Raw genomic sequence first — 13166 nt, 5'->3', positions numbered from 1 at the left:
GAGATGATCAGAGACTGCAGACATAATACAGGAGATGATCAGAGACTGCAGATATAGTACAGGAGATGATCAGAGACTGCAGACATAGTACAGGAGATGGTCAGAGACTGCAGACATAGTACAGGAGATGGTCAGAGACTGCAGATAGGATATAAGAGATGATCAGAGACTGCAGACATAGTATAGGAGATGGTCAGAGACTGCAGACATAGTACAGGAGATGGTCATAGACTGCAGACATACTACAGGAGATGATCAGAGACTGCAGAGACATAATGGTCAGAGACTGCAGACATAGTACAGGAAATGATTAGAGACTGCAGACATAGTACAGGAGATGGTCAGAGACTGCAGACATAGTACAGGAGATGGTCATAGACTGCAGACATACTACAGGAGATGATCAGAGACTGCAGACATAGTACAGGAGATGGTCAGAGACTGCAGACATAGTACAGGAGATGATCAGAGACTGCAGACATAATACAGGAGATGATCAGAGACTGCAGACATAGTACAGGAGATGATCAGAGACTGCAGACATAGTACAGGAGATGATCAGAGACTGCAGACATAATACAGGAGATGGTCAGAGACTGCAGACATAGTACAGGAGATGGTCAGAGACTGCAGACATGCTACAGGAGATGGTCAGAGACTGCAGACATACTACAGGAGATGGTCAGAGACTGCAGACATAGTACAGGAGATGGTCAGAGACTGCAGACATAGTACAAGAGATGGTCAGAGACTGCAGACATAGTACAGGAGATGGTCAAAGACTGCAGATAGGATATAAGAGATGATCAGAGACTGCAGACATAGTACAGGAGATGATCAGAGACTGCAGACATAGTAGAGGAGATGGTCAGAGACTGCAGACATACTACAGGAGATGGTCAGAGACTGCAGACAGGATATAAGAGATGATCAGAGACTGCAGACATAGTACAGGAGATGGTCAGAGACTGCAGACATACTACAGGAGGTGGTCAGAGATTGCAGACATACTACAGGAGATGGTCAGAGACTGCAGACAGGATATAAGAGATGATCAGAGACTGCAGACATAGTACAGGAGATGATCAGAGACTGCAGACATAGTACAGGAGATGATCAGAGACTGCAGACATAATAAAGGAGATGATCAGAGACTGCAGACATAGTACAGGAGATGGTCAGAGACTGCAGACATACTACAGGAGATGGTCAGAGACTGCAGACATAGTACAGGAGATGGTCAGAGACTGCAGACATAGTACAGGAGATGGTCAGAGACTGCAGACATAGTACAGGAGATGGTCAGAGACTGCAGACATAGTACAGGAGATGGTCAGAGACTGCAGATAGGATATATAAGAGATGATCAGAGACTGCAGACATAGTACAGGAGATGATCAGAGACTGCAGACATAGTACAGGAGATGGTCAGAGACTGCAGACATACTACAGGAGATGGTCAGAGACTGCAGACAGGATATAAGAGATGATCAGAGACTGCAGACATAGTACAGGAGATGGTCAGAGACTGCAGACATACTACAGGAGGTGGTCAGAGATTGCAGACATACTACAGGAGATGGTCAGAGACTGCAGACAGGATATAAGAGATGATCAGAGACTGCAGACATAGTACAGGAGATGATCAGAGACTGCAGACATAGTACAGGAGATGATCAGAGACTGCAGACATAATACAGGAGATGATCAGAGACTGCAGACATAGTACAGGAGATGGTCAGAGACTGCAGACATACTACAGGAGATGGTCAGAGACTGCAGACATAGTACAGGAGATGGTCAGAGACTGCAGACATAGTACAGGAGATGGTCAGAGACTGCAGACATACTACAGGAGATGGTCAGAGACTGCAGACAGGATATAAGAGATGATCAGAGTCTGCAGACATAGTACAGGAGATGGTAGTACATAGTACAGGATATAAGAGATGATCAGAGACTGCAGACATAGTACAGGAGATGGTCAGAGACTGCAGACATACTACAGGAGATGGTCAGAGACTGCAGACATAATACATAATGGTCAGAGACTGCAGACATAGTACAGGAGATGATCAGAGACAGCAGACATAGTACAGGAGATAGTCAGAGACTGCAGACATAGTACAGGAGATGGTCATAGACTGCAGACATACTACAGGAGATGATCAGAGACTGCAGAGACATAATGGTCAGAGACTGCAGACATAGTACAGGAAATGATCAGAGACTGCAGACATAGTACAGGAGATGGTCAGAGACTGCAGACATAGTACAGGAGATGGTCATAGACTGCAGACATACTACAGGAGATGATCAGAGACTGCAGACATAGTACAGGAGATGGTCAGAGACTGCAGACATAGTACAGGAGATGATCAGAGACTGCAGACACAATACAGGAGATGATCAGAGACTGCAGACATACTACAGGAGATGATCAGAGACTGCAGACATAGTACAAGAGATGATCAGAGACTGCAGACATACTACAAGAGATGATCAGAGACTGCAGACATAATACAGGAGATGATCAGAGACTGCATTTCCTATGAATGTTAGTAGATAATGGCCGATCGGCCCTCTCACCTGACCCAGCGATACAGCAATGGTTCCTCTGATCGGGAGTCAGCTCACTCTGAATGACTGCAGACATAGTACAGGAGATGATCAGAGACTGCAGACATAGTACAGGAGATGGTCAGAGACTGCAGACATACTACAGGAGATGGTCAGAGACTGCAGACAGGATATAAGAGATGATCAGAGACTGCAGACATAGTACAGGAGATGGTCAGAGACTGCAGACATACTACAGGAGATGGTCAGAGACTGCAGACAGGATATAAGAGATGATCAGAGACTGCAGACATAGTACAGGAGATGATCAGAGACTGCAGACATATTACAGGAGATGGTCAGAGACTGCAGACATCCTACAGGAGATGGTCAGAGACTGCAGACAGGATATAAGAGATAATCAGAGACTGCAGACATAGTACAGGAGATGGTCAGAGACTGCAGACATACTACAGGAGGTGGTCAGAGACTGCAGACATACTACAGGAGATGGTCAGAGACTGCAGACAGGATATAAGAGATGATCAGAGACTGCAGACATAGTACAGGAGATGATCAGAGACTGCAGACATAGTACAGGAGATGATCAGAGACTGCAGACATAATACAGGAGATGATCAGAGACTGCAGACATAGTACAGGAGATGGTCAGAGACTGCAGACATACTACAGGAGATGGTCAGAGACTGCAGACATAGTACAGGAGATGATCAGAGACTGCAGACATAGTACAGGAGATGGTCAGAGACTGCAGACATAGTACAGGAGATGGTCAGAGACTGCAGATAGGATATAAGAGATGATCAGAGACTGCAGACATAGTACAGGAGATGATCAGAGACTGCAGACATAGTACAGGAGATGGTCAGAGACTGCAGACATACTACAGGAGATGGTCAGAGACTGCAGACAGGATATAAGAGATGATCAGAGACTGCAGACATAGTACAGGAGATGGTCAGAGACTGCAGACATACTACAGGAGGTGGTCAGAGACTGCAGACATACTACAGGAAATGGTCAGAGACTGCAGACAGGATATAAGAGATGATCAGATACTGCAGACATAGTACAGGAGATGATCAGAGACTGCAGACATAGTACAGGAGATGATTAGAGACTGCAGACATAATACAGGAGATGATCAGAGACTGCAGACATAGTACAGGAGATGGTCAGAGACTGCAGACATACTACAGGAGATGGTCAGAGACTGCAGACATACTACAGGAGATGGTCAGAGACTGCAGACAGGATATAAGAGATGATCAGAGACTGCAGACATAGTACAGGAGATGGTAGTACATAGTACAGGATATAAGAGATGATCAGAGACTGCAGACATAGTACAGGAGATGGTCAGAGACTGCAGACATACTACAGGAGATGGTCAGAGACTGCAGACATACTACAGGAGATGGTCAGAGACTGCAGACATAATACATAATGGTCAGAGACTGCAGACATAGTACAGGAGATGATCAGTGACTGCAGACATAGTACAGGAGATGGTCAGAGACTGCAGACATAGTACAGGAGATGGTCAGAGACTGCAGACAGAGTATAAGTGATGATCAGAGACTGCAGACATAGTACAGGAGATGATCAGAGACTGCAGACATAGTACAGGAGATGGTCAGAGACTGCAGACATACTACAGGAGATGGTCAGAGACTGCAGACAGAGTATAAGAGATGATCAGAGACTGCAGACATAGTACAGGAGATGGTCAGAGACTGCAGACATACTACAGGAGGTGGTCAGAGACTGCAGACATACTACAGGAAATGGTCACAGACTGCAGACAAGATATAAGAGATGATCAGATACTGCAGACATAGTACAGGAGATGATCAGAGACTGCAGACATAGTACAGGAGATGATCAGAGACTGCAGACATAATACAGGAGATGATCAGAGACTGCAGACATAGTACAGGAGATGGTCAGAGACTGCAGACATACTACAGGAGATGGTCAGAGACTGCAGACATAGTACAGGAGATGGTCAGAGACTGCAGACATAGTACAGGAGATGGTCAGAGACTGCAGACATACTACAGGAGATGGTCAGAGACTGCAGACAGGATATAAGAGATGATCAGAGACTGCAGACATAGTACAGGAGATGGTAGTACATAGTACAGGATATAAGAGATGATCAGAGACTGCAGACATAGTACAGGAGATGGTCAGAGACTGCAGACATACTACAGGAGATGGTCAGAGACTGCAGACATACTACAGGAGATGGTCAGAGACTGCAGACATAATACATAATGGTCAGAGACTGCAGACATAGTACAGGAGATGATCAGAGACTGCTGACATAGTACAGTAGATGGTCAGAGACTGCAGACATAGTACAGGAGATGGTCATAGACTGCAGACATACTACAGGAGATGATCAGAGACTGCAGAGATATAATGGTCAGAGACTGCAGACATAGTACAGGAGATGATCAGAGACTGCAGACATAGTACAGGAGATGGTCAGAGACTGCAGACAGGATATAAGAGATGATCAGAGACTGCAGACATAGTACAGGAGATGGTCAGAGACTGCAGACATACTACAGGAGGTGGTCAGAGACTGCAGACCTACTACAGGAGATGGTCAGAGACTGCAGACAGGATATAAGAGATGATCAGAGACTGCAGACATAGTACAGGAGATGATCAGAGACTGCAGACATAGTACAGGAGATGATCAGAGACTGCAGACATAATACAGGAGATGATCAGAGACTGCAGACATAGTACAGGAGATGGTCAGAGACTGCAGACATACTACAGGAGATGGTCAGAGACTGCAGACATAGTACAGGAGATGGTCAGAGACTGCAGACATAGTACAGGAGATGGTCAGAGACTGCAGACATACTACAGGAGATGGTCAGAGACTGCAGACATACTACAGGAGATGGTCAGAGACTGCATACATAATACATAATGGTCAGAGACTGCAGACATAGTACAGGAGATGATCAGAGACTGCAGACATAGTACAGGAGATGGTCAGAGACTGCAGACATAGTACAGGAGAAGGTCAGAGACTGCAGATAGGATATATAAGAGATGATCAGAGACTGCAGACATAGTACAGGAGATGATCAGAGACTGCAGACATAGTACAGGAGATGGTCAGAGACTGCAGACATACTACAGGAGATGGTCAGAGACTGCAGACAGGATATAAGAGATGATCAGAGACTGCAGACATAGTACAGGAGATGGTCAGAGACTGCAGACATACTACAGGAGGTGGTCAGAGACTGCAAACATACTACAGGAGATGGTCAGAGACTGCAGACAGGATATAAGAGATGATCAGAGACTGCAGACATAGTACAGGAGATGATCAGAGACTGCAGACATAGTACAGGAGATGATCAGAGACTGCAGACATAATACAGGAGATGATCAGAGACTGCAGACATAGTACAGGAGATGGTCAGAGACTGCAGACATACTACAGGAGATGGTCAGAGACTGCAGACATAGTACAGGAGATGGTCAGAGACTGCAGACATAGTACAGGAGATGGTCAGAGACTGCAGACATACTACAGGAGATGGTCAGAGACTGCAGACAGGATATAAGAGATGATCAGAGACTGCAGACATAGTACAGGAGATGGTAGTACATAGTACAGGATATAAGAGATGATCAGAGACTGCAGACATAGTACAGGAGATGGTCAGAGACTGCAGACATACTACAGGAGTTGGTCAGAGACTGCAGACATAATACATAATGGTCAGAGACTGCAGACATAGTACAGGAGATGATCAGAGACTGCAGACATAGTACAGGAGATGGTCAGAGACTGCAGACATAGTACAGGAGATGGTCATAGACTGCAGACATACTACAGGAGATGATCAGAGACTGCAGAGACATAATGGTCAGAGACTGCAGACATAGTACAGGAAATGATCAGAGACTGCAGACATAGTAAAGGAGATGGTCAGAGACTGCAGACATAGTACAGGAGATGGTCATAGACTGCAGACATACTACAGGAGATGATCAGAGACTGCAGACATAGTACAGGAGATGGTCAGAGACTGCAGACATAGTACAGGAGATGATCAGAGACTGCAGACACAATACAGGAGATGATCAGAGACTGCAGACATACTACAGGAGATGATCAGAGACTGCAGACATAGTACAAGAGATGATCAGAGACTGCAGACATATTACAAGAGATGATCAGAGACTGCAGACATAATACAGGAGATGATCAGAGACTGCATTTCCTATGAATGTTAGTAGATAATGGCCGATCGGCCCTCTCACCTGACCCAGCGATACAGCAATGGTTCCTCTGATCGGGAGTCAGCTCACTCTGAATGACTGCAGACATAGTACAGGAGATGATCAGAGACTGCAGACATAGTACAGGAGATGGTCAGAGACTGCAGACATACTACAGGAGATGGTCAGAGACTGCAGACAGGATATAAGAGATGATCAGAGACTGCAGACATAGTACAGGAGATGGTCAGAGACTGCAGACATACTACAGGAGATGGTCAGAGACTGCAGACAGGATATAAGAGATGATCAGAGACTGCAGACATAGTATAGGAGATGGTCAGAGACTGCAGACATAGTACAGGAGATGATCAGAGACTGCAGACATAATACAGGAGATGATCAGAGACTGCAGACATAATACAGGAGATGATGAGAGACTGCAGACATAATGCAGGCGATGATCAGAGACTGCAGACATACTACAGGATATGGTCAGAGACTGCAGACATACTACAGGAGATGGTCAGAGACTGCAGACATAGTACAGGAGATGATCAGAGACTGCAGACATAATACAGGAGATGATCAGAGACTGCAGATATAGTACAGGAGATGATCAGAGACTGCAGACATAGTACAGGAGATGATCAGAGACTGCAGACATAATACAGGAGATGATCAGAGACTGCAGACATAGTACAGGAGATGGTCAGAGACTGCAGACATGCTACAGGAGATGGTCAGAGACTGCAGACATACTACAGGAGATGGTCAGAGACTGCAGACATAGTACAGGAGATGGTCAGAGACTGCAGACATAGTACAGGAGATGGTCAGAGACTGCAGATAGGATATAAGAGATGATCAGAGACTGCAGACATAGTATAGGAGATGGTCAGAGACTGCAGACATAGTACAGGAGATGGTCATAGACTGCAGACATACTACAGGAGATGATCAGAGACTGCAGAGACATAATGGTCAGAGACTGCAGACATAGTACAGGAAATGATCAGAGACTGCAGACATAGTACAGGAGATGGTCAGAGACTGCAGACATAGTACAGGAGATGGTCAGAGACTGCAGACATAGTACAGGAGATGGTCATAGACTGCAGACATACTACAGGAGATGATCAGAGACTGCAGACATAGTACAGGAGATGGTCAGAGACTGCAGACATAGTACAGGAGATGATCAGAGACTGCAGACATAATACAGGAGATGATCAGAGACTGCAGACATAGTACAGGAGATGATCAGAGACTGCAGACATAGTACAGGAGATGATCAGAGACTGCAGACATAATACAGGAGATGATCAGAGACTGCAGACATAGTACAGGAGATGGTCAGAGACTGCAGACATGCTACAGGAGATGGTCAGAGACTGCAGACATACTACAGGAGATGGTCAGAGACTGCAGACATAGTACAGGAGATGGTCAGAGACTGCAGACATAGTACAAGAGATGGTCAGAGACTGCAGACATAGTACAGGAGATGGTCAGAGACTGCAGATAGGATATAAGAGATGATCAGAGACTGCAGACATAGTACAGGAGATGATCAGAGACTGCAGACATAGTAGAGGAGATGGTCAGAGACTGCAGACATACTACAGGAGATGGTCAGAGACTGCAGACAGGATATAAGAGATGATCAGAGACTGCAGACATAGTACAGGAGATGGTCAGAGACTGCAGACATACTACAGGAGGTGGTCAGAGACTGCAGACATACTACAGGAGATGGTCAGAGACTGCAGACAGGATATAAGAGATGATCAGAGACTGCAGACATAGTACAGGAGATGATCAGAGACTGCAGACATAGTACAGGAGATGATCAGAGACTGCAGACATAATAAAGGAGATGATCAGAGACTGCAGACATAGTACAGGAGATGGTCAGAGACTGCAGACATACTACAGGAGATGGTCAGAGACTGCAGACATAGTACAGGAGATGGTCAGAGACTGCAGACATAGTACAGGAGATGGTCAGAGACTGCAGACATAGTACAGGAGATGGTCAGAGACTGCAGACATAGTACAGGAGATGGTCAGAGACTGCAGATAGGATATATAAGAGATGATCAGAGACTGCAGACATAGTACAGGAGATGATCAGAGACTGCAGACATAGTACAGGAGATGGTCAGAGACTGCAGACATATTACAGGAGATGATCAGAGACTGCAGACATAGTACAGGAGATGATCAGAGACTGCAGACATAATACAGGAGATGATCAGAGACTGCAGACATAGTACAGGAGATGGTCAGAGACTGCAGACATACTACAGGAGATGGTCAGAGACTGCAGACATAGTACAGGAGATGGTCAGAGACTGCAGACATAGTACAGGAGATGGTCAGAGACTGCAGACATAGTACAGGAGATGGTCAGAGACTGCAGACATACTACAGGAGATGGTCAGAGACTGCAGACATGATATAAGAGATGATCAGAGACTGCAGACATAGTACAGGAGATGGTAGTACATAGTACAGGATATAAGAGATGATCAGAGACTGCAGACATAGTACAGGAGATGGTCAGAGACTGCAGACATACTACAGGAGATGGTCAGAGACTGCAGACATAATACATAATGGTCAGAGACTGCAGACATAGTACAGGAGATGATCAGAGACTGCAGACATAGTACAGGAGATAGTCAGAGACTGCAGACATAGTACAGGAGATGGTCATAGACTGCAGACATACTACAGGAGATGATCAGAGACTGCAGAGACATAATGGTCAGAGACTGCAGACATAGTACAGGAAATGATCAGAGACTGCAGACATAGTACAGGAGATGGTCAGAGACTGCAGACATAGTACAGGAGATGGTCATAGACTGCAGACATACTACAGGAGATGATCAGAGACTGCAGACATAGTACAGGAGATGGTCAGAGACTGCAGACATAGTACAGGAGATGATCAGAGACTGCAGACACAATACAGGAGATGATCAGAGACTGCAGACATACTACAGGAGATGATCAGAGACTGCAGACATAGTACAAGAGATGATCAGAGACTGCAGACATACTACAAGAGATGATCAGAGACTGCAGACATAATACAGGAGATGATCAGAGACTGCATTTCCTATGAATGTTAGTAGATAATGGCCGATCGGCCCTCTCACCTGACCCAGCGATACAGCAATGGTTCCTCTGATCGGGAGTCAGCTCACTCTGAATGACTGCAGACATAGTACAGGAGATGATCAGAGACTGCAGACATAGTACAGGAGATGGTCAGAGACTGCAGACATACTACAGGAGATGGTCAGAGACTGCAGACAGGATATAAGAGATGATCAGAGACTGCAGACATAGTACAGGAGATGGTCAGAGACTGCAGACATACTACAGGAGATGGTCAGAGACTGCAGACAGGATATAAGAGATGATCAGAGACTGCAGACATAGTACAGGAGATGATCAGAGACTGCAGACATATTACAGGAGATGGTCAGAGACTGCAGACATCCTACAGGAGATGGTCAGAGACTGCAGACAGGATATAAGAGATAATCAGAGACTGCAGACATAGTACAGGAGATGGTCAGAGACTGCAGACATACTACAGGAGGTGGTCAGAGACTGCAGACATACTACAGGAGATGGTCAGAGACTGCAGACAGGATATAAGAGATGATCAGAGACTGCAGACATAGTACAGGAGATGATCAGAGACTGCAGACATAGTACAGTAGATGATCAGAGACTGCAGACATAATACAGGAGATGATCAGAGACTGCAGACATAGTACAGGAGATGGTCAGAGACTGCAGACATACTACAGGAGATGGTCAGAGACTGCAGACATAGTACAGGAGATGATCAGAGACTGCAGACATAGTACAGGAGATGGTCAGAGACTGCAGACATAGTACAGGAGATGGTCAGAGACTGCAGATAGTATATAAGAGATGATCAGAGACTGCAGACATAGTACAGGAGATGATCAGAGACTGCAGACATAGTACAGGAGATGGTCAGAGACTGCAGACATACTACAGGAGATGGTCAGAGACTGCAGACAGGATATAAGAGATGATCAGAGACTGCAGACATAGTACAGGAGATGGTCAGAGACTGCAGACATACTACAGGAGGTGGTCAGAGACTGCAGACATACTACAGGAAATGGTCAGAGACTGCAGACAGGATATAAGAGATGATCAGATACTGCAGACATAGTACAGGAGATGATCAGAGACTGCAGACATAGTACAGGAGATGATCAGAGACTGCAGACATAATACAGGAGATGATCAGAGACTGCAGACATAGTACAGGAGATGGTCAGAGACTGCAGACATACTACAGGAGATGGTCAGAGACTGCAGACATACTACAGGAGATGGTCAGAGACTGCAGACAGGATATAAGAGATGATCAGAGACTGCAGACATAGTACAGGAGATGGTAGTACATAGTACAGGATATAAGAGATGATCAGAGACTGCAGACATAGTACAGGAGATGGTCAGAGACTGCAGACATACTACAGGAGATGGTCAGAGACTGCAGACATACTACAGGAGATGGTCAGAGACTGCAGACATAATACATAATGGTCAGAGACTGCAGACATAGTACAGGAGATGATCAGTGACTGCAGACATAGTACAGGAGATGGTCAGAGACTGCAGACATAGTACAGGAGATGGTCAGAGACTGCAGACAGAGTATAAGAGATGATCAGAGACTGCAGACATAGTACAGGAGATGATCAGAGACTGCAGACATAGTACAGGAGATGGTCAGAGACTGCAGACATACTACAGGAGATGGTCAGAGACTGCAGACAGAGTATAAGAGATGATCAGAGACTGCAGACATAGTACAGGAGATGGTCAGAGACTGCAGACATACTACAGGAGGTGGTCAGAGACTGCAGACATACTACAGGAAATGGTCACAGACTGCAGACAAGATATAAGAGATGATCAGATACTGCAGACATAGTACAGGAGATGATCAGAGACTGCAGACATAGTACAGGAGATGATCAGAGACTGCAGACATAATACAGGAGATGATCAGAGACTGCAGACATAGTACAGGAGATGGTCAGAGACTGCAGACATACTACAGGAGATGGTCAGAGACTGCAGACATAGTACAGGAGATGGTCAGAGACTGCAGACATAGTACAGGAGATGGTCAGAGACTGCAGACATACTACAGGAGATGGTCAGAGACTGCAGACAGGATATAAGAGATGATCAGAGACTGCAGACATAGTACAGGAGATGGTAGTACATAGTACAGGATATAAGAGATGATCAGAGACTGCAGACATAGTACAGGAGATGGTCAGAGACTGCAGACATACTACAGGAGATGGTCAGAGACTGCAGACATACTACAGGAGATGGTCAGAGACTGCAGACATAATACATAATGGTCAGAGACTGCAGACATAGTACAGGAGATGATCAGAGACTGCTGACATAGTACAGTAGATGGTCAGAGACTGCAGACATAGTACAGGAGATGGTCATAGACTGCAGACATACTACAGGAGATGATCAGAGACTGCAGAGATATAATGGTCAGAGACTGCAGACATAGTACAGGAGATGATCAGAGACTGCAGACATAGTACAGGAGATGGTCAGAGACTGCAGACAGGATATAAGAGATGATCAGAGACTGCAGACATAGTACAGGAGATGGTCAGAGACTGCAGACATACTACAGGAGGTGGTCAGAGACTGCAGACCTACTACAGGAGATGGTCAGAGACTGCAGACAGGATATAAGAGATGATCAGAGACTGCAGACATAGTACAGGAGATGATCAGAGACTGCAGACATAGTACAGGAGATGATCAGAGACTGCAGACATAATACAGGAGATGATCAGAGACTGCAGACATAGTACAGGAGATGGTCAGAGACTGCAGACATACTACAGGAGATGGTCAGAGACTGCAGACATAGTACAGGAGATGGTCAGAGACTGCAGACATAGTACAGGAGATGGTCAGAGACTGCAGACATACTACAGGAGATGGTCAGAGACTGCAGACATACTACAGGAGATGGTCAGAGACTGCATACATAATACATAATGGTCAGAGACTGCAGACATAGTACAGGAGATGATCAGAGACTGCAGACATAGTACAGGAGATGGTCAGAGACTGCAGACATAGTACAGGAGAAGGTCAGAGACTGCAGATAGGATATATAAGAGATGATCAGAGACTGCAGACATAGTACAGGAGATGATCAGAGACTGCAGACATAGTACAGGAGATGGTCAGAGACTGCAGACATA

The sequence above is a fragment of the Aquarana catesbeiana genome, linkage group LG02 (assembly GCF_042186555.1).
Source record: "Aquarana catesbeiana isolate 2022-GZ linkage group LG02, ASM4218655v1, whole genome shotgun sequence".
Lineage (NCBI taxonomy): Eukaryota > Metazoa > Chordata > Amphibia > Anura > Ranidae > Aquarana > Aquarana catesbeiana.
The sequence above is the reverse complement of the archived record's forward strand: the minus strand, read 5'-3'. Positions refer to the sequence as shown.